The sequence below is a fragment of the Lissotriton helveticus genome, chromosome 10, assembly GCF_964261635.1.
Source record: "Lissotriton helveticus chromosome 10, aLisHel1.1, whole genome shotgun sequence".
Taxonomy (NCBI): Eukaryota; Metazoa; Chordata; class Amphibia; order Caudata; family Salamandridae; genus Lissotriton; species Lissotriton helveticus.
The window spans coordinates 587,358,072-587,382,751 of record NC_136071.1 but is presented as its reverse complement, the minus strand read 5'-3'; positions in this window follow the sequence as shown (position 1 = coordinate 587,382,751).

The window sequence follows — 24,680 nt, the reverse complement described above, 5'->3', positions numbered from 1 at the left end:
TTCTTTTTTTTCTGCTGAGTGACGTCTCGGCCTATCTCCACGGGATGCAGTCCCTACCATCTCGGCGTTTAAGCCCAGGGGGACCGGTAGTGTGGTAGAGATAACGTCTGTTAACGTTCGATTCGAAGGAAATCAGGAAGTGTTGATAAACATTGTCTGCGCCATCTTGCCTTTTTTCAAATGCCACACTTTTGTCGTGCACGGCAGCCATTTTAGATGCCTTGACCAGACCCACTCTCTGCACGCTGTCGATCCTTAGCATGGCTCCCCGCCCTCGCAAGCATCTCCCCCAGGCACTGGTCACCCCCGCTCTCTGTCTTACGCATGGGCAATAAACCTCCCCCCATCTGCGCTGCTCTTCCCTGAGAATCACAATCTGTGCCTGTCCGACACCTCCCTTTCGCCCTATTCACTACCGCACCCTCTGACACTCCTCTTCCTCTGTGTCCGATTGTCCAGGCCGGTCCCAGGCTATCAGCTAGCCCTGCAGATGTAGTTTATGGCCCCAGCTGTAAAGAATCACCCCTCTTCAAAGGAGTTATAGTAGATCAAGGCCCACACCCGATGAGATCCGTCACACCACACGCGTTCCTACTATCTGAAAACCATTCTGTATTGTGATTGGGGAGGGGACCGAGCCTGAAGCGGAAGATTCCAGGGATGCCTCTTTGTACATCAAAGTTTTTACAATTATGTGTCACGTTAAAAATATATAGCACTCCAACAAAGTAGTAGGATTATAAAACTTTAATAACTTATAAATATATACAACAAAACAAAAACAGTAAAAACATTTAAACATTTTTAGGGAAAAAGAAGGAAGTAGCGGTCGGTTGTGCGAATAGTCCCAACGCAGCACAACGTCCAGATTTCTGGACGGCACCCAGGTGATGTTGCCTGGGTGCCGCACTGATTTCGGTATCCGGCGTGTGGCGTCGCGGGGGGTGGGTCATCAGTAGCGGTCTGTTGTGCGAATAGTTCCAAGGCAGCAGAACGATGGCACCAAGGTGATGTCCAGTAAGTTGCCGCACTCCGAATAACGGCGTGGGGCGCCCCGGGGTGGGGGGGGTGAGGCGGCGTGAACGGGCCTCCCCAGGTGGAGGCTCGTCTGCTGTAGTGGGGCGCCCCTTTACCGTTTCAGTTGCCATTCCGTCCGCTTTTGGTCCACTGTGTCAAAATCCGCCATTCAGCTGAGTTGCGCCCACTCTTGCGGTGCAGCGATAGGCGGCTGCCACAGGACTCTCAAAATGGCGGCCGGCTCTTCAGATTTGGGCGTGGTCCACTGAAATGGCCCTGGGACACCTTGGAAATCGGACGCTAGTCTGCTAGGTCTTGGACCCCATTCTCGAAAGCGTTCCCTCAGCCTTGAGGATTGTACAAAAGTCTTGGGGGCCCCCGACTCCTGCAGGCTTCCGGTGGGGAGCGGCTGCCATGATTGCTCGCGGAATGACCACGACGGAGCCACGAGATGGTGGTGCTTTCATGCTGACGCCAGCTTCAGTCTGAAACATCTAGAAACAAGGTGGGGCTTTCATCGTTTGGGATAAAAAAAAGTTTTCATCCAATGAAAAGTGTTATTTTTAGGTCATATGATCAAGCCTTCCATCATTAGGAAACCAAAAGTAAAATGAACCAATGAAAAGTTTTATAAACAAGTCACATGACCTGTTATGCGGCATAGGGTATAAAAAGCGTAGAAAATCCGTTGGCACGTGAGGCAGCGTCAGTAGCGGACCGATGTGCGAATAGGCCGAAGGCAGCACAACGCGCCAAGATCCGGATGGCACCGAGGTTGTGTTTAGCAAGTTGCCGCACTGGTGTGGCCATCGTACAATGCTGAAAGTGGGCGTGGGGCGCCCCGTTGGCCTGTGAGGTGGCGTCAGTAGCGGACCGATGTGCGAATGGGGCCAAAGGCAGCGCAACGCGCCAAGATCCGGATGGCACCGAGGTGGTGTCATAGTTGAGAGTTCTGAGCAGCGGTTTTAACACTGTCTGAAGCTTATTTGCAGCTGCTGCAGCTTCACTACGCGCCAAGATTCGGATGGCACCGAGGTGGTGTCTAGCAAGTTGCCGTACTGGTGTGGCCATCCTATAATGCTGAAAGTCGGCGTGGGGCGCCTAGTTGGCCTGAGAGTTCGCGTCAGTAGCGGACTGATGTGCGAATAGGCCGAAGGCAGCACAACGCGCCAAGATCCGGATGGCACCGAGGTGGTGTCTAGCAAGTTGCCGTACTGGTGTGGCCATCCTACAATGCTGAAAGTCGGCGTGGGGCGCCCCGTTGGCCTGTGAGGTGGCGTCAGTAGCGGACCGATGTGCGAATGGGGCCAAAGGCAGCGCAACGCGCCAAGATCCGGATGGCACCGAGGTGGTGTCTAGCAAGCTATGCAGCTGAGTTGCGTGCGCACTTGCGGCGAATAGGTCGAAGGCAGCACAACAATGTTTTCTGAATAGAAGACACCACAAGGCGCTGAGATTCGGTTGGCACCGAGGTGGTGTCTAGTAAGTTGCCGCATTGGTGTGGCCATCCTACAATCCTGCTCCGAATAACGGCGTGGGGTGCCCGAAGGGGGGGGGGGAGGCGGCGTGAACGGGCCTTGCCAGGTGGAGGCTCGTCTGCTGTAGTGGGGCGCCCCTTTACCGTTTCAGTTGCCATTCAGCTGAGTTTCGGCCGCTCTTGATGCTACAGCGACAGGCGGCTGCAACAGGACTCTCAAAATGGCGGCCTGTCCTTTGGATTTGGGCCTGGTCCACTAAAATGGCCCTGGGACACCTTAGAACTCGGACGCTCGAATTTTTTTTCCTTTCCTCTACATGCAAAAAAGGTAAATTCCCGGTACGTTACACGCTTCATCTGCCACGATGTACTCTCCAGAGGAACCGAAAAAAAATATAGTTATGGTAACTATACCATGCATCGTCATATGGAGAGGTGGCACCGATTAATTATAGTGCTGCATAAAAGAGAGATTTGGAGGAGAACCCCCGACCTGCCAGTACATTCATCAAAGAACTGGCACTGACAGCATCAGAGGCAAGGGAAACGGTCCCAAATATTTAGAAGAACTTTGGAAAGATTAAAATGACATGTTTAGATTGTGGCAAATTAATTTCATGTGGACAGATGAGTGTTACTCTAATAAATACAGCATATGAACATCATCATAGTCGATGGTTGGTAGAGACATTTTGACTATATCCTGGACCTGCCCGTCCTCGTCCAAAATGGCGCCGGAATAAATGGGACTCGTAACTCGTTGTTGTGTACTGGTTGCAGAACCTTGAAATCACGAGATACGTATGCAGTTTTGAAGCACATGGCGGGCGGGGACGAGAATTGATTGAATATTTCGACATCCCTATTGATATTAAGTTCTGTTGTGTTATTGATTACTGTACTATTGAAAGTTCGAATTAACGTCACCCATGGTACTTGCCCGCAAATGTATATCTAGATAATTTTATTGTAACTGGCCCTGTCGTGTTTTAATTATAAAATGTACGTCCACAGATTCCGCAACTGTTAGACACCTTAGTTCTTGCAACCTAATGGCCCGCCCGTTACGTTCCTCTACAGTGTAAATGTCTACTCATCATATACGATTACAGTTTGCTCCGTGGCCGGCCCACGTGGTTATAGGCCTGTATTTGTATACTGACATTTTCACAATAAAGGTTTTTAAAAGAAAACATGGTAGTAGTATTTACATTGGTAAAGTTTTTAATAATAGTCACTGTTTTAGAATCAGTAAAAGGCAAGTGAAATAAAGCATTCGAATTACATGAAGGGTAAAAGGTATAATACGCAGGAACGCAGTAAAGATAAATGGTCAAGGGTTGTTGTATTTTCTACTCCTGCAACATAAAGTGATCGATAAGAATCTGATATTCTGGCGTATCGGCGACTAAGACAGCAGGCCGACCCTCTTTTGCTCAACCGCTCCGTCATGGGACGACGAAACGCCCTTTTTCTCGAAAAAGGAATATATTTTACTTGCAGGACAGTTGTAAATTTTCCGGGAAAGTACATTAGCCTGGAACATTATAACATATGTTTAAGAAAAAATAATGTTCGAAAGTAATAAAAAGCGTAATTTTTAGGTCATATGACCAAGCCTTTCATCATTAGAATAAGAAAAGTAAAATGAACCAATGAAAAGTTTTATTAACAAGTTACATGATCTGTTATGCTTACGTTACGCGCTGCGCGCCGGATCACTTCCGGATGCGCTAACGCGGCGCGTCATATGACGCATTACGCGACAACGCAGGTCCAGAATATAGTCAAAATGTCTCCACCAACCAGCGGTCGGAACACAACCCCTTTCAGCAGGCTAAATAGTTCTGTTAAATGACAACAGAAGGGACAGGCAACAAGAACCATCAGTCAAAGAGGGGAGGGCAAGTTCTTCTCTACCGGGTCACGTTGGGGCGCTACCGGAACTGATCGAATTGGTAGTCTACAGAGTTTCTGGATGTTTCAGACTGAAGCTGGCGTTAGCATGAGAGCACCACCATTTCGTAGCTCCGTCGTGGCCATTCCACGAGCAATCATGCTAGCCGCTCCCCACCAGAAGCCTGCGGGAGTCGGGGGCCCCCAAGACTTTTGTAGAATCTTCAAGGCTGAGGGGACGCTTTCGAGAATGGAGCCCAAGCTCTAGCAGACAAGCGTCCGAGTTCCAAGGTGTCGCAGGGCCATTTTAGTGGACCACGCCCAAATCTGAAGAGCCGGCTGCCATTTTGAGAGTCCTGTGGCAGCCGCCTATCGCTGCACCGCAAGAGCGGGAGCAACTCAACTACATGGTGAGCGAGACGTTGTAGTCGAAAGAGCGGGCGGTAAACAGCTGAATAGCGGAAGAGGCACAGTGTAGCAAAAGCGGGCGGAATGGCAACTGAAATGGTAAAGGGGCACCCCACTACAGCGTGTCTTTAGGTGAAACGGATTGTGGGACAAGGTCAAGAATGCAAGAGTTACCAAAAGGCAAAAAGTTCCGCTTGATCCCGGGAGCCGGCCACCTATGTCGGGGGCGATCTCAGGCCACACCAGGAGAACACGACTTGGGGAGGGGGCCGGAGCCAAGCGCCCCCTCCGAGTCCGCGCCATCACACCGTCCCTCGGGGGCCTCCGTTAAGCGGTTCAGGGTGGCACCGCATCACATTGTTTACAAATGCAGTAACGTACTCAAACAGCCCCCACTTACTTTTAGAATAGTGAAGATGAAGCAAGTGCAAATAGGCTTCAGACAGTGTTACAAGCACTCTTCAAAACTTTGAATCATCAGAGTGCATGAGTTTCATGCTCGATCGATTGAGCTAGCCGGATCGGGCAACAAAAAGTTTAAAATAGTTATGTAAATAGTTGTTTAATAAAATGTTTTACCCTGTTACTTTGCTGGTGTGTTGTATATATTTGCATAGAGTTTATCGTTATTTTGGGCGGGGTGGGTGGCGGAGCCGATCTGTCTTGCAGCCACCATGGTGTGGAGTTCAGTTCATCTCACTAGTTTCGTATTTGTCATGAGGGGTTGTTCCTAATGTTTCTATTTTAGCGAGGTCAAAAAGAGATCCCATTAGTGGCCTACTGATTTTGCTCAATTCCTTTTGTTTTTTTACACGATTTTTCGCTATCTGCAAAGACTAAACAGAGTATTGCGACTCTGTGCTTGTTTGTAAATAGAGAATGAACCAAAGAGAACCAATTCTAAAACAGTAAATGCTTGGATAACAATCAATCAAATGGAGAGAGAAGCAGGCACGATGGATTACAACGGGGGCAAAGGCCTGCGTTAACTACCCTTCACTATCTGCAAAGAGAGAGTACTCCTAATAGAAATGAGGGGGGGGCAGCATTCAAAGCAGATCAGTGTGCATAAACACGAAAATGTTTTTTCTTACCACGTACTTGACATTCGACAGCTTATGATATTTGCTATTAAAAAACCATTGAAATTCACTGAAAAAACCATATGTTATAGACCATATATAGTTAGGAATTAGCATTTACAAAACCTTGAAAATTCACTGAAAAAACCATAGGTTATAGACCATATATAGTTAGGAATTAGCATTTACAAAGCCTTGAAAATTCACTGAAAAAACCATAGGTTATAGACCATATATAGTTAGGAATTAGCATTTACAAAACCTTGAAAATTCACTGAAAAAAACATAGGTTATAGACCATATATAGTTAGGAATTAGCATTTAAAAAACCTTTTTTTACTCACACAAAACCATTGAAATTCCATATATAGTTAGTAGTACTAACTATATATCGCGCACCCGCAATCCACTGCTGATCATGTCACATATTACATCATTCATGACATGGTCAGTGACATCACTGATGACATCACTGATGACATCTCAAATGACATCACTGATGACATCACTGATGACATCTCAAATGACATCTTTGATGACATCACTGATGACATCTCAAATGACATCACTGATGCTCAGGACCTTAACCAGCCAACTCCTCGCCGCACCCGCTACGCGGGTGCCGCTTCGCGCAGGTGTGCGCAGTACTTCACTCACCGGGACTTAGGAGCTCAGGAGCAGTAAGGCGGAGGTAAGGGGTTGAGGCTCGGCGGGGCTGCGAGCGTGCGGGGACTCCAGCATCCAGGAGTCCCTGCGAGACCACGGAGACAGCATCCGGTCCGCTCTCCCCGCTGGCCCGCCCCCCGTCCGCCTGAAGGTGTTAAAGGCGATTTTCACCAATACCTGTTGGGGCCTTTTTACTTGTACTTTTACCGGCATAGTTCACCAGACGCTCAGGACCTTAACCAGCCAACTCCTCGCCGCACCCGCTACGCGGGTGCCGCTTCGCGCAGGTGTGCGCAGTACTTCACTCACCGGGACTTAGGAGCTCAGGAGCAGCAAGGCGGAGGTAAGGGGTTGAGGCTCGGCGGGGCTGCGAGCGTGCGGGGACTCCAGCATCCAGGAGTCCCTGCGAGATCACGGAGACAGCATCCGGTCCGCTCTCCCCGCTGGCCCGCCCCCCGTCCGCCTGAAGGTGTTAAAGGCGATTTTCACCAATACCTGTTGGGGCCTTTTTACTTGTACTTTTACCGGCATAGTTCACCAGACGCTCAGGACCTTAACCAGCCAACTCCTCGCCGCACCCGCTACGCGGGTGCCGCTTCGCGCAGGTGTGCGCAGTACTTCACTCACCGGGACTTAGGAGCTCAGGAGCAGCAAGGCGGAGGTAAGGGGTTGAGGCTCGGCGGGGCTGCGAGCGTGCGGGGACTCCAGCATCCAGGAGTCCCTGCGAGACCACGGATACAGCATCCGGTCCGCTCTCCCCGCTGGCCCGCCCCCCGTCCGCCTGAAGGTGTTAAAGGCGATTTTCAACAATACCTGTTGGGGCCTTTTTACTTGTACTTTTACTGGCATAGTTCACCAGACGCTCAGGACCTTAACCAGCCAACTCCTCGCCGCACCCGCTACGCGGGTGCCGCTTCGCGCAGGTGTGCGCAGTACTTCACTCACCGGGACTTAGGAGCTCAGGAGCAGCAAGGCGGAGGTAAGGGGTTGAGGCTCGGCGGGGCTGCGAGCGTACGGGGACTCCAGCATCCAGGAGTCCCTGCGAGACCACGGAGACAGCATCCGGTCCGCTCTCCCCGCTGGCCCGCCCACCGTCCACCACGCCTCCTATATCACACAATTAGACTCCCGCAGCGCGGGACGCAGCCCGGGACAAGACCGGGCTAAGAGCGGGCCGTTTGAGGCCGTTCGAGGTCAGAGAGGACTGGACTGGCCCGACCTCTTTCACCTATTTTTCACCATTGTTTAACTGGGTTTTATGCATTGATAGGAGGTTTATCCTGGTCCCTGTTCCCGTCTAATCATGTGTACCAGGTTAACTCGTAGTAGGGCCGTTAAGGGAGGCCCATCAATTAGTGGCCCCATGGATGACTTCATCACTCGTACTAATTTTGCGATTGACCAAGAAATTTCGAAACTTCAGACTCGTGTCTCTCTAGAATTGGCTGCCGCAAGAAGATTATCCGAGGTTATTGCAGTCTCAAAAAAATCCTCACTGGGCCACATAGCTGCTGCAGTTACCCCGGAGCGACCCGCTATCTCCAACTGCCTAGTTTTGCAGGCAGAAGTCCATCAGGCTCCGATTCTACTACCTCCTTCTCCAGCCCCAGGGCCAGTTGTTGAGGCAGGTGATCTGAATTCGCCCGTGATGTCTTCCATGCAGAATGCTAGTTTTAATTTTCCAACCCCTGTAATTTTAAAGTCACATATAGGCAAACAGGATGCCAGCTCCAACTTCCCCGCCCCAGTAATTTTTAACTCATCCAAGATCAATACTAGTAGGGGAAAACCACCCAAAAGGAAAAGGATTTCCCGCCATACTTACTATCGTAAGAAGGCAAGAGGTGCGGTGGCTCATCAACCGAAATTGTCCAGCGTATTACCATCTAAGGTAACAGAAGGGACTATCCCCAGGGAACAGTTACAGCGAGAGGGGGTCATCGAGGGGACAGTTCCTGCTTCTACCACTAATACTGCAGACGATGGGGGCACACATGATGAGGGTCGGGATGGGAAGGATGGGGAATTTATAGATATAGTATGGGAAACACTCAAGAAACTTCTTTCTCCCCTTGCCCTTAGGCTCTCATGCATCGAAAATAACTTGCTGGAGATGGAAAAAAGCATTATTGCTTTGGCCACTCTTGGCCTGAGAAGTCTTGAAAACCAGGGTTTTGGGGTAGAGGATCCATTACTACAAGCGCCACTTCTCCCTCCCCCCGTACCAGCACTTGTACGCCCGGTTCCCAAGCCGCGAACCTTGGCTGTGAATCAAAATACTACTGTTCCTAAACCTAAGGTTCCCATTCGTCCCTCCCCCCAACCATCTTTAAAGCCTAATTCAGGCCCTCCTCATAGACCTCTCCCTAGTGAAGCTCCACACCATCAGTTTCGGGGCCCTCCTGTCAAGAATAATTTTAGAGGGGGTTACATTGATCTTCCCCCAGAGGCCAACAACTATGTGGCTGTCCTGACGGGCGTGTCCCAGATTCAAAACGGTCAATACGAAAACCACTGGTCCCTGAAGAATAAGACAATGCACTGGCTCAATGCAAATCGCCCAATTCCCAATGGTCGAAAGAGCAGAGTCCTGATGGTGCGTCGTGTCCCCTGGGTGGGCCCCACAAAGAAAACTACGGTTGGGGACTGTATAGTGGTGACCTTTGAGGACCCACATACAGCACACCACAGTTGCTCTTATCCTACTGGCGAAGACTCTCGTGTTATACCCAGGCCTTTGTCCTTTTTCTATCCCCCACCTCCTATACACACACGGGAAGATGATTGGTCCCTGGTACAGCGTCACGCATGGAGGAGTCATCCTACTAACTACCAAGATCCTTTTGCGTGTTGGAATGGCCTTCCTACCTCGAATAGGTTTGGCGGTCTTGAGGAGGTAGATTGACTTGCAAGGCAACCTACCAGTGAAGTAGTGGCAAAGGCCTCCTTACCTCAGGCCCTAGGGTCTATTGATAATCTCCCTTCATTTACTGACCCTAGTCTTACCACTTACCCAGTTCTGGAAGGAATTCTACAGGCTTCTCTTATTGAGGAGGGATTGACCATTTCAACCTCCCTAGAACCCCATGTTGCAGTGTATCCGTTGGTCTTACCTTCTATGACTCCTTTGTTACCCACCCAGAATCCTCTCTTGGATGAGAACTCAACTGGTGCTATAAGGGCTCCCAACCAACAGCAGACCAAGCCTTTGCAAAGGATAAACATAGCGGATGTAGGACCGGTTACCCCTGCACGCATCCCGGCTGGTGTTGCCAATCCGCCAAGGCTGCTTACCCCTGGCGATCCTCTGTTAAAAATCTTAAGTTGGAATGTGGCAGGTCTTGCCCGCAATTTCGACATCCCTGAGTGGAACGTTTTCTTGGACTCCTATAACATCTGCCTTCTGCAAGAAACCTGGTGCCTTGAACCCAGGCACAGAGTGGGATTTACAACCTACTTTGTCCCAGCTTCCCAACAACATGGTTGTAAAGGTCGCCCGTCTGGCGGCCTTTTAATATGGGTTAGCATCCCACTAGGTCTAAGCGTAAGCCAAAAGTTCACTCATTCCCCAGATCTCCAGAGGTTATCCATACGCTGCCAAGGTGGAAGGAAGCTAGAGGTCTTTAATCTCTATCTTAGGGGGGTTAGGGGTGGGGCATCATCGCTTCCTGCCACAGGATTAACTGGTGAATTAAGCGCCTGTAGCACTGACTCCTATGTGCTGCTTGCAGGCGACTTTAATTGTTGTTTTGAGCCACTGGCGAGGGAGGACATTCTCGACTCATGGGATGAGGATATAAGGAGAGGTATCCCTATTCTGACCCTAGATCCAATTCGTAAATGGTCCCAGAGTGCAATAGACATCAACGCACTCTGCATGGAACATGATCTGAGACCAGCTAATGGTCAATCTAAATCCGACCCAATGGGTGTATGGGTGTCCACACCTATAACAGAATGGGACATACCTCCAGAATAGGCTACACCATGTTGAACTATAACCTGTGGCCATTCCTGCAAGACATGGAAGTCATAGCATCCTGTGATAGTGACCACAACCCTCTATCCCTAACCCTCATCCCGCCTTGGCATGTCAGGAAGCCAGCTAAGTCTGCCCATTTGTGGAAAACATCCCACGAAGTTGTTCCCTCCAACTGTGGCAGGCGTTTGAAATGGGCTAAAGCAGCAATGGATGAGGAAAGGATGGCACAAGCAGGGTCCATAATGACTGCGGTGGGTCTACGCCTTGATGAACTTGGAACTAATACTGCAGCTGTTTTAACGATATTTATAGAAAGTACTGCTGCATTAAGCGATCCCTTTATTATTCCCCATACCCGTGCGAGGTTCCCAGTGAAAGGTGTTTCTAAGTCAAGAGATAAGTGGTATTCCACTGAATGTCGGGCTGCTAAGGGGGAACTCATTTCTGCAGTGAAGTCCAAGGACCCAGCCAATATTAGATCTGCGAGGCAACTTTACAAAAAATATGTGGCTAAGGCCAAGGAGGCCCATGATTACAACTTTTGGAAGGAGCTAGCGGAGGCGAGCTCTATGAAGGACTCCAAGGGGTTTTGGGATCTATTGAGAGCTAGGAACAAGCCTATCGAACAACAACTTACCTGCAACATTCCTGGTGACGTTTGGTTCGCTCACTTTTTAAAGCTTTACTCTGTCGCACTGGGTGAACCCCAATTAAGCAAGGGTTCCTTGATTAGTTCATCAGCCACTTCCATAACTAATGACTGTCCCTTTAGTATTAAGGAAGTAGAAAGGGCGATCAAGTGTATTGTATCCAACAAGGCTGCAGGCCCAGATGGAATCCCGGGTGATTTGTTGAAGTTAAACTCACTACTGTGGAGTAGATTAATCGCTTCACTTTTGAACGCAGCTGTCCTGGGAGCCCCTCTCCCTGACTCCTGGCGGGGCGCAGAGGTCGTCCCTATTTTTAAGAAAGGCTGTCGGGACGACCCAGCAAATTATCGCCCAATAAGCCTGCTTGATTCAACCCAAAAAGTTGCGGGCAAAGTGGTATTGGGTAGGATTTTGCAGTGGGTGGAGGAAAATCAGGTTTTGTCAGATTTCCAGGCGGGTTTTAGGTCAGGGACAGGTACAATTGAGCAGACATTCCGCTTCTTAATGTTATATTGGAAAGTGGTCGTACTGGGAGGAGGCAGCTTGTATCTAGTCTTTATAGACCTGCGAACTGCTTTCGACCTGGTCCCGCGGGCCCAATTGTGGAAAGTCCTAGACGGGTTGGGTATACCTGCCTATTTATTGGCCTTGCTCACTAAGTTTCACGAAAGCAACTTTGCCCAGATCAGATGGGGTCTCCAGGGGGAAAAAACATCTCGTATCCCTGTAGATAGGGGCGTCCGCCAGGGTTGTGTGCTTGCCCCCACTCTGTTCTCTCTTTATGTGAACGGAGTGGTGGAGCATCTTCTGCAGCAACCATCTGATGCACCTTCCTTGGCCGGTAGGAAAATACCGACGCTCCTATTTGCCGATGACACCCTTCTGATCTCAAAATCTCCATCTGGCATCCAGAAGTTGCTTTCTAGTTTCAAGGGCTTCTGCGATAACAGGGGCCTGTCTATAAATATAAGCAAGACCAAATTCCTTGTCATCAACCCCCCTAGGAAATCTGTCCTCCCCCCTGCTCTGGACTGCGTCCCACTTGAAAGAGTCAAAGAGTTTGACTACTTGGGTATAAGACTCTGCGACACCATGAGCTGGAAGGCACACCACTAAAAGGTGTTTCTGACCCATAAGAGGGTTGCAGGGGCTCTGCTTAAAGAACAACGTGCCTCATCTCTTAAACCCATTGGGGCACTTCTGGATATCTATAGGGCAAGGGTGGTGAGTGCAGCTTTGTATGGTGCAGATTTGTGGGGTGTACAGAGAGTTGATTCCTTAACCTCCCTTGAAAATAACTTTCATAAAGATCTCATGAAGTTACCCCACAGCACCCCTACACTCCCCCTCTTGCTTGATGCAGGCACACACCCGATAGGTGAGCAAGCTAGGCTTCGTCCCCTCTTATTGTGGGCAAGGATATGGAATGTTCCAGAATTGTCCAGTTATGCCGACGCCCTACGAGAACTTCTATCTTCATCGAGTTGGCACAAGATAAACTGGCTCAGGGAGGTTAAGCGGCTTCTTTATGAATTGGGTCTAGGCGACGCTTGGGTTAACAGAACAGCTCCTACCAAGCAAGCGCTGAAGAAGGTTTACTGGTTATGGGTGGCTAATGCGAGAAGGTGCAACCCAAACCTTTGTAGATCTGCTGCTCAGTTTCTTCTAATTAAGGAGCTCCCATATAGAGAATCTTACCTGGACTTGATTCACAACCCTCGAGACAGATCTTTGTATTTCAAATTCAGGGTGGGAGTCCTCCCCGTGGGGCTGTTTACTTCCACCTGGAAACCACCATTGCAAACCATACCATTCTGCCCCTTCTGTGTCTTAAAGGTAGAGTCTATTGCCCATTTGCTGTTCGAGTGTCATGCGTATGCGGCCCCCAGGTCGAGATGGCTTAAGCCTCTATGCAGGAGCTTGGGTACCAGATCACACTTGGAAGCCCTACGCATACTATGTTCTGATGCCCGACCCTTTTTTGCTTGTTGTATGGCAAAATTCTTGGGCTGGGTCTGGCGAATAAGGTCTGCAAAGAAGCTATTAATTCAGTAAAGTCCTCCTTGCCTGCACGAGTCTTATGATCCGGTTAAATACCTATCTTTGTAAAGCCTCTATTGATTTGTAGGTTTTTTAATTATGTATCGTTAAATTGATTTTGAAGGTCCTTCCATGTTAATTGTTAAATGTTTTTATTGAATTGTTTTACTGTAATGCAATGCTTTTATGATATGTTTTTTTATATCGAAATAAAGCAATACAACAACAACAATCCCTGATACAAGTTCACAATGATCCATACAGCCACTCACACATTCAGTGGCTCTCATGCACAGTTATTTATATATGCCAACTCTCACATGTACTGTGTTTTACATATGTACTTACTATGACATGTAGCATTGAGATATCCATTCACTCATCAATACACTCATGCACACAGTCAACCGCCCATGTAGCTGTTTCCACATGCACTCTTGAACTCATACACCTAGTGAATCAACTGCTCACACATCTATGCACAGAGTCACACACCTCCCAGCCACCCCCACACAAACTCAATCTCCCATACAAATACTTGGGCAACCAATCAATAACACATATAGCCCGTCGTATAGCTAATGATCAACACATGCAGCAGTTTACATCACAACAGACATACTGATGCACACATTCAGACAGTTTAGTCACTAACCCATGCATTTAGTACGACACATTTATTCACTCACTCATACAGTCAGTCACGCACCTACTAAATCCTTCATCCAGACACTTATACATCCACTCAATGCGCTCAACGCCAGTGCGGTATTGATTCCTCGTGATATCGAAGATTTCATCTCTTCAGCCGACCAACTTAACAACAGCCATGTAGTCAGCACGACCGACCATGGCTCTGTCCACTGTAGACCAAGACGCACGCGCAAAAGGAAATTATTGGTCCCAAGTAGTGTGTATGTGAAACTAAGGGGCAGGAAAAAGAAGGTAACACCACCATCTCTAGACCAGGCGAACGGTGGTGAGCCGTCACCACCACAGCCAAGATTAAATGTAGGACTAAGGGATATCTTTAACCCAACTGCTCTTAATGGGGAGTCCTTAATGTGTCACTTTAGGGATGCCATGAATCTCCTCATTGCCCCCCTAACTGACAAATTGGAGTTGATCTGTAAAAAAGTGGAAAACTTGGAGAAATTGGGCCTCGCTAAGTTAGAAATCCTTGAACATCTGGGTACAAAAGTTATACCAAGTTCTTTGCACGTACCCCCGAGGAACGACAATACCAGGTACACCCACTAGAAATGTGGCCTCCGTGGCAGTCACTGGCAAGCTCGGCCACCCTAAAACCAATAGTTCTGATAATGCTAAAAGAGGGCCTAATGGGGCAAGAGGAAGTGAGGCAATGGGCTATGTGTCAGCAAACGGGAACCCTACAGCAAGTAGGTATTATAATAATACTATACCCGCTGTGATCAATCTCCCGCCAGAAAGCAGACCATTTGTGGCAATTCTTGCCAATGTCCCGAAACTTAAACCCTCTCAATTTGAAAATGCCGACACATTAAAAAATAAAGTTTTGTACTGGCTTGCTCACAATTGTGGATTCCCCCTAAGAGGGGCAAGCCAAATCCTCTCAACCCAAAGGGTAGGGTGGGTGGGACCTAGTAAAAAGGAAATAAGTGGGGATTGTGTAATCATAAATTATAAGACCACTGAATGGGCAAGGGATTCTATCTTGAATGCACCGATCCCATCAGATAACGATTATAATACCACCTTGTTCCCCCTGGACTACTTTTATAGGAACCAGGTGGGATTTAAAATTCCTGTGCAGAACTTTAAACACCCCAGAGCAACACAAATGTCTCACCTGCCTGTACAGCAGGCACCAGTACAACTAGTTGAGCACCCAAGGATCACTTACGATTATGGCACCCATTATGTACCACAGCAATTACCGAACCTAATTAGAACACCAAACCCCAAATATTTTAACAACCCAAACGTATCTGGGCCAGGAATTGGCGTTTATGATCAATATGCAGTTCCAACAGCTAACAGGTTCCAGATATTTAACTCTCTAGATGAGAACGATTGACTAGGGGATACTCATGTTGTTAAGCCACCTGACACTGAGGCCCCTGGGTCGATGGTCACTGCCATAGCAAACTTAAACGACTCAACCCTGACAGATGTAATTATATGCACTGGCGATAACCAACTGGAAATTCCGTTAACACCTTTAACACCTTTAACCACAACTATTGTTGACCCATCACATGTAACCTTAGAAGAGAACCTAAGGGTCATTACCTGGAACATAGCAGGGATAACTTCTAAGGTAACTACTCCCATCTGGGATGATTTCATTAAACAGGGCTTCGACAAAATCTGTCTGCAAGAAACCTGGCACACGGATGATATACATGTCGAAGGATACACCTCTTTTAATGTGAAGGCGGTGGCATCCCAGGCTGGCAGAGCCAAGGGAGGACTAGTGACCTTGGTATCTACCGCATTGACGGAGTTTAGTGTCAGCCACCATGTAGTAGTTGAGGAGCATGCTTCTGTCTTGCGTATGGCCCATAGTAGATATAGAGATTTAATAGTTGTAAATTTCTACAATAACATTGTGGGGCCCAAGCGGGGAATGATTATTTTTGACATAGAGCGGGCCATTGATGTGACTCTTTTAAGAACACCTAAATCAGCCGCAATCCTCTGGGTAGGAGACTTCTATATTAAAACATGCAATTATGCTCTTAAGGGGGCCTGTGGCCACAGGGAGGAGTACTCAGGAAGGGATACTAGTGTACATAACCATTTCCCGCATAACAACTATGGCAGCACATTAAATAACCTCTTAGCCAAATATGACCTGGATCTCTTAGAATGTAACAAGAATAAAAATAATGTTATGTGCCCAACATTCCATTGAAGAAACAGTCAATCATTTATTGACCACATTATGATATCTTGTTGCGTAGTTTACTCTAATGTGTGGGTAATCGAACAATCAGTAAGTGATCATAATAGCGTAACTGTGGAACTATTGGGATGGGGGCCCAAAAGGAATGTCTATAGTCAACCAATCCATGACATCTCGGCTGAAAGACCAAATGGGATGAGGGTGAAATGGATAAAAGTTGACCCAACTCATTTTGTAGCCAATGTAATCCGAAAATGTAGCAGTGAGGTTGAGTACTGTCTGTCTTCTAATACATGCTCGTGAACCCTGTTATCCAATTTCCTAAACATTACAAAAATGATCGAGAAATCTTTGTTACACAGTAATAGGAAACCAAAGAAGGTCAAGGCTGTGTGGTTTGATGAACACTGTGCCCAGTCACTAAAAAAGTTAAAAAAATCATTTGATACCATACCAAGAGATGCTAGTAAAATCAGGGAAGAGCGCCTCAACTATAAAATTGCCCTTACAACTAGGAAGAAGGAATTGCAGGATGAGGCATGGGCAAAACTAGACTTGGCTGCAGATACAAAAGATCATAAACTTTTTTGGGAGACTGTTAATAGCCCATTTCTGAAGAACGATAACATTCCAGAACTAACTTCGCACGTCAGTTGCCGGGCCTGGATAGCACATTTTACTGGGATTTTTAACTCTGATTTTATTTCTGATTTTACTTCTGATTTTAACCCTGGTGTTTTAATTGTAACTACTGACATTGCTATTTGTTTTAAATGGGAGAAAATATTGTTTACTGTGACACTGAGCGAGGTGATTGAGGCGATTGAGAACAGCAAGGGGGGAAAAGCCCCCGGGCCCGATGGGGTTCCAGTGGATTTTTATAAATCTGAGACCACCCTATGGGCCCCCATTCTGACCCGCTATTTTAATGCTGCAATTGAAGATAAGCTACCGACCTCATGGGGACAATCAATCATAGTGCCACTATTTAAAAAGGGCTCCAGGGCAGAAGCACAAAATTATCGCCCAATTTCACTTTTGGACTCGTCGTTAAAGATTTTGAGTCGCGTTCTCTTGATGAGATTAGAAACCTGGGTAGAAGACAACAATATCCTCTCACCTATCCAGTATGGGTTTCGAAGGGGCCTAGGAACTATGGAGCAGTGCGTGAACCTGGAACTTATTATCGGCAAGTACACGAAAGCCAAGGAAGGGAATTTGTTTATGTGCTTTGCTGATTTAAGTTCCGCATTCGATCTGGTGGAACACGCACTGCTCTGGCCAATACTTCTTGCCATGGGTGCACCTGTAGAAATTATTCACCTTCTGGCCAGAATGTATAGTAATCTTTCAAGTAAGGTTAGATTTGGTACAGATGGCGAATGTACCCCCTTTTTTTAAATTGGAAGAGGAATCCGACAAGGGTGTGTGCTAGCCCCACTTTTATTCTCCCTTTTTATCAATCATGTTGACCAATTTTTACGTGAATCTAATGCCGATGCCCCGATAATTAATGGAAAGCAAATACCCGTCCTTTTATACGCGGATGACGCGGTCCTGATTTCCAGGACCGCGAAAGGACTGCAAAAGTTAATTGACAGGTTCTATACTTTTACTCAGGGTAGAAAGCTTAAAATTAACAAAGGTAAGACGATGACTATGACCTGCGGAAAGAAAATGAGGAAAAATAAGGCATTCTTTCTAGATGGGGAAAAACTTGAGGCCGTTCGGAATTTTTGTTATTTAGGCATCACCTTTTCAGGAGATGGGAGATGGGCTAATGAACAATCATGTGTGGATCTGAAAATGATCAGAAATGTAAATTGCATTTTCAGATTTGCATCAAAACTCGGGGGTCGCAGAATTCGTGAGATGATTTCCATCTACAATTCAAGGTGTATGGCCTCTGCCCTGTATGGAGCAGGGATATGGGGTCATAACCCCCAAATTGCACTGTCCATCCAGAGGGAGGAGAACAAGTATTTAAAACGATTATTATGCCTCCCTGCTGCGGCCTCTAGCGAGATTACACACAGAGAGCTTGGCCTAAACTACGTTACAGATTTGATTGCATTGCGTCCCTTGTCCCTATGGCGATCTATATGGGCCAAGGATGAAACAAGGTTCACAAAGGAAGTAATTGTGGATTGTATTAAACTTGATCGTCACTCCAATATTCACTGGCTCAAACATATACAATTTTGGTACAAGACCCTCTTTTCCCAGGACATTTTTAAAAAAACTTTAACAGAGTCAATTTTAACAAAGCGTGACCTTAAATCCACTTACCTGGTCCATGTAAAAGGGACTAGAATGAATAAGTATGCAATGCAAAGTACGTTTAATTTATATATGGAATATAATCTCAGTACAGGTCTACCCTCTTATCTTACATTTGTTAGTATTAATTCTCATTGCTTTGTCCTTGCGCGTCTGAGGCTTGGAATAGTTCACCACTTAGTGGCATTTCCTATTGCAAAAAAACCTGGGACATGTCCGTGTCCATGTGATGGAAAATCCAAACAGAGCACTTGCCACTTTTTACTATTCTGCAATTTTTATATTGGTTTTAGAAAGTTTTACTTGAAGCAACTGTTTCTTAATCATAATACGTGCAATACAAGAGCCGCGATGCAACTGATGTTTAATCTAGCTTCTCCAGACGTGTGTTATTATGTGGCCACCTACATTCTAAAATGTATGTCATCAAGGAAATCAATTATAATATGATTTTTATAATACCAATGTGTACTATTTTATGTGTAATTTACCGCCTGAGTCAAATTGTTTACATATGTATTTATTTACTATGCACTTTATATTGCATATTCGCACCTGCCGAAAGTACCATATGTATACGATAGGATTGGTATTTTGCACTTTACATTAGCATTTTTGCACAAACTTTTCTCCTTTTTTACTATAATAGTTGCTGTTACAATGTTTATAGTGACTATATGGCCTTTTTTTGGTACCCAAACGAGATACGTTTTGTATAATAATATATCGAAAATGGGTTTGGTGTATAGATATTGATATAATTTAAATGGTTTCATCATTTTAAACCTACATAAATGTGAATCTGAAATTGTATTTATGTATGTTGCTATATGGTTGTACTTGTACAAACCGAATAAAGCATTTTGAAACTGAAACTATACATCCACTCATTCTTCAATATATCAAACATATTTAAACTTTACAGAAACACACAGTCACTGGATGATGTCATCAGTGATGTCATGAGTGATGTCACTGACCATGTCATGAATGATGTAATATGTGACATCATCAGCAGTGGATTGCGGGTGCGCGATATATAGTTAGCGCAACTAACTATATATGCGAATTTCAATGGTTTTGTGCGAGTAAAATAAGGTTTTGTAAATGCTAATCCCTAACTATATATGGTCTATGACCTATGGGTTTTTCAGTGAATTTTCGTGGTTTTGTAAATGCTAATTCCTAACTATATATGGTCTCTAACCTATGGTTTTTTCAGTGAATATATATATATATATATATATATATATATATATATATATATATATATATATTACCTACTGGCGATAGCCAGTAGGTATATATAGTTAGGATTTTTTTCCTATGGGATTTTTGAAAATTCTATGTCGAATAACTTTGGCGTTTGAGGACAGAATCGGCTGAAATTTTCAGGAAAATGGAACATTTTGTTTCTGAGCAGCCCCTGAAAATTTGGAGGGGTTTCGTCAAGGGGGGGCCGAGAAAAAAGGGGGGTCCCAAAACGTGTTTTTCCCATGCAATTTTCCATAGGGCGGTTGGCCTCACTTTTAGCCCGAACGGCTGAATGGATTTACACCAAACTTGGCAAAATTGTAGGGACTGGTAGCCCGATGTGCCTTTGCTATGTCTCAAGATATAGGCTCCAGTGGTTTTTACGAAAATTAACTTTGAAAAATATATATTGGGCTACATTGGGCTATATATATGTTGGAGCCCAAATGTAGCCCAATGTAGCCCAATGTAGCCCAATGTAGCCCAAAGATGGTCACCAGAGACAAAAAAAACAAATGTAGCCCAAATATCAGCCAGATGTAGCCCAACTATAGCCCAATGACAGAATGTCCCAGAGTGTTCTAAAGAACAACTAGAGTGCTAACAGTCTTACTTATTACAAAGGTATGGCATACCTGAAGCCATCTTGATTGGAATAAAGTGGTAACTCTTAAAACATTTAATTTAAAAAGGAACAAAATGAGGGGGTTCATTTTGCCATAGAAAGTATGATTAGCGAATATATGACGAAATCCCGCATACCATCAGTCCGCAAAAAAAATCCTGCATGTACTATTAGGCCGCAAATTAAAATAACGAAAACTTTTAGAACGAATATGCCTTTAGCATACACTAAACAACTAAACTACCCTAAACCCTAAAACACTACCCCCAGCATGACCCTACACTACACAAACAGTACAACACTACCCTAAACCCTAAAACACTACCCCCAGCATGACCCTACACTACACAAACACTACAACACTACCCTAAACCCTAAAACACTACCCCCAGCATGACCCTACACTACGCAAACACTACAACACTACCCAAAACCCTAAAACACTACACCCCAGCATGACCCTACACTACGCAAACACTACAACACTACCCTAAACCCTAAAACACTACCCCCAGCATGACCCTACACTACACAAACACTACAACACAACCCTAAACCCTAAAACACTACCCCCAGCATGACCCTACACTACACAAACACTACAACACTACCCTAAACCCTAAAACACTACCCCCAGCATGACCCTACACTACACAAACACTACAACACAACCCTAAACCCTAAAACACTACACCCCAGCATGACCCTACACTACGCAAACACTACAACACTACCCTAAACCCTAAAACACTACCCCCAGCATGACCCTACACTACGCAAACACTACAACAATACGCAAAACCCTAAAACACTACACCCCAGCATGACCCTACACTACGCAAACACTACAACACTACCCTAAACCCTAAAACACTACCCCCAGCATGACCCTACACTACACAAACACTACAACACTACCCTAAACCCTAAAACACTACCCCCAGCATGACCCTACACTACGCAAACACTACAACACTACCCTAAACCCTAAAACACTACCCCCAGCATGACCCTACACTACGCAAACACTACAACACTACCCAAAACCCTAAAACACTACACCCCAGCATGACCCTACACTACGCAAACACTACAACACTACCCTAAACCCTAAAACACTACCCCCAGCATGACCCTACACTACGCAAACATTACAACACTACCCTAAACCCTAAAACACTACCCCCAGCATGACCCTACACTACGCAAACACTACAACACTACCAAAAACCCTAAAACACTACCCCCAGCATGACCCTACACTATGCAAAACACTACCCCCAGCATGACCCTACACTACGCAAACACTACAACACTACCCTAAACCCTAAAACACTACCCCCAGCATGACCCTACACTACGCAAACACTACAACACTACCCAAAACCCAAAAACACTACACCCCAGCATGACCCTACACTACGCAAACACTACAACACTACCCTAAACCCTAAAACACTACCCCCAGCATGACCCTACACTACGCAAACATTACAACACTACCCTAAACCCTAAAACACTACACCCCAGCATGACCCTACACTACGCAAACACTACAACACTACCCTAAACCCTAAAACACTACCCCCAGCATGACCCTACACTATGCAAAACACTACCCCCAGCATGACCCTACACTACGCAAACACTACAACACTACCCTAAACCCTAAAACACTACCCCCAGCATGACCCTACACTACGTAAACACTACAACACTACCCAAAACCCAAAAACACTACACCCCAGCATGACCCTACACTACGCAAACACTACAACACTACCCTAAACCCTAAAACACTACCCCCAGCATGATCCTACACTACGCAAACACTACAACACTACCATAAACCCTAAAACACTACCCCCAGCATGACCCTACACTACGCAAACACTACAACACTACCCTAAACCCTAAAACACAACCCCCAGCATGACCCTACACTACGCAAACACTACAACACTACCCTAAACCCTAAAACACTACCCCCAGCATGACCCTACACTACGCAAACACTACAACACTACCCTAAACCCTAAAACACTACCCCCAGCATGACCCTACACTACGCAAACACTACAACACTACCCTAAACCCTAAAACACTACACCCCAGCATGACCCTACACTACGCAAACACTACAACACTACCCTAAACCCTAAAACACTACCCCCAGCATGACCCTACACTACGCAAACACTACAACACTACCCTAAACCCTAAAACACTACACTCAGCATGACCCTACACTACGCAAACACTACAACACTACCCTAAACCCTAAAACACTACCCCCCAGCATGACCCTACACTACGCAAACACTACAACACTACCCTAAACCCTAAAACACTACCCCCAGCATGACCCTACACTACGCAAACACTACAACACTACCCAAAACCCTAAAACACTACCCCCCAGCATGACCCTACACTACGCAAACACTACAACACTACCCTACACCCTAAAACACTACCCCCAGCATGACCCTACACTACGCAAACACTACAACACTACCCAAAACCCTAAAACACTACCCTCAGCATGACCCTACACTACGCAAACACTACAACACTACCCAAAACCCTAAAACACTACCCCCAGCATGACCCTACACTACGCAAACACTACAACACTACCCAAAACCCTAAAACACTACCCCCAGCATGACCCTACACTACGCAAACACTACAACACTACCCAAAACCCTAAAACACTACCCCCAGCATGACCCTACACTACGCAAACACTACAACACTACCCTAAACCCTAAAATACTACACCCCAGCATGACCCTACACTACGCAAACACTACAACACTACCCAAAACCCTAAAACACTACCCCCAGCATGACCCTACACTACGCAAACACTACAACACTATCCTAAACCCTAAAACACTACGCCCAGCATGACCCTACACTACGCAAACACTACAACACTACCCTAAACCCTAAAACACTAGCCCCAGCATGACCCTACACTACGCAAACACTACAACACAACCCTAAACCCTAAAACACTACCCCCAGCATGACCCTACACTACGCAAACACTACAACACTACCCTAAACCCTAAAACACTACCCCCAGCATGACCCTACACTACGCAAACACTACAACACAACCCTAAACCCTAAAACACTACCCCCAGCATGACCCTACACTAAACAACCACCACAACTCTACACTACACTAACACAACACTACACTACACAACACTACACTACACTACACAATCACTAACCCACGAAAAAATTAACACAAACCCACTTACCTCTCTCGTCATCGTGGTTTTCACAACGCAAATGCATTTACCATACATGCCTTTAAAACGTAATTCTTTGTAAAGGCATGCGCGATAAATGCACATGCGTTTTGAAAAAATGCGGGATAATGGTATGCGAGGTCAATGACTTTGCGGGATAATGGTATGCGGACTGAAAGTCTGCGGGATAAAAAATGCGGGAAAATGGCTGCAAACCATGATTAGCAGCAGACTTCCCTGGTGAGCACTAGCTTTACTACAGTGATCTAATGAGCAACTAGAGTGCTAACATTCAGAATTTATGGCAAATGTGTGACACATCTGAATGCCTTCTTGACAGAACCAAAGTAAACAAGCATTGAAAATGCAATAGATCTCGCCCTCGTTTAAGTTAACCCCTTCCATGCTCATGACGGAACGGTTCCGTCATCAGCGTCGGTGCTCCGGTGCTGATGACGGAACATTTCCGTCATGAGTCAATATGATTTATTACCCTTCAGCACTGCAGCGAAATTCGCGCAGCACTGAAGGGGTTAAAGCCATTCTGTTTGTAATGAGGTGGCTTTTTAGCTTTGCTTTTATTAGTGTTTTTAAAACTTTCATGTAAATAACATGCATATGTATGCATATATGTATATGTATGCATGCATTTATATTTATATAGATATGCAGATTATATATGTTTATATATGTATATTACCTACTGGCGATAGCCAGTGGGTATATATAGTTAGGATTTTTTCTCTATGGGATTTCTGAAAATTCTATGTCTAATAACTTTGGCGTTCGTGGACGACGGAATTGGCTGAAATTTTCAGGAAAATGGCACATTTTGTTTCTGAGCAGCCCCTGAAAATTTGGGGGGGTTTCGTCAAGGGGGGGCCGAGAAAAAAGGGGGGTCCCAAAACGCGTTTTTCACATTCATTTTTCCATAGGGCGGTTGGACTCACTTTTAGCTCGAACGGCTGAATAGATTTACATGAAACTTGGCAAAATTGTAGATATGGTTTGCCCGACGTGCCTTTGCTATGTCTCAATATATGTGCTCCAGTGGATTTTGAGAAATTAACGTTTAAAAAAATATATATATCTGTGACAGCGCTCCGGTTAGCGCCCCGGTTCGCGTACCTGACGCGTAGCGGAA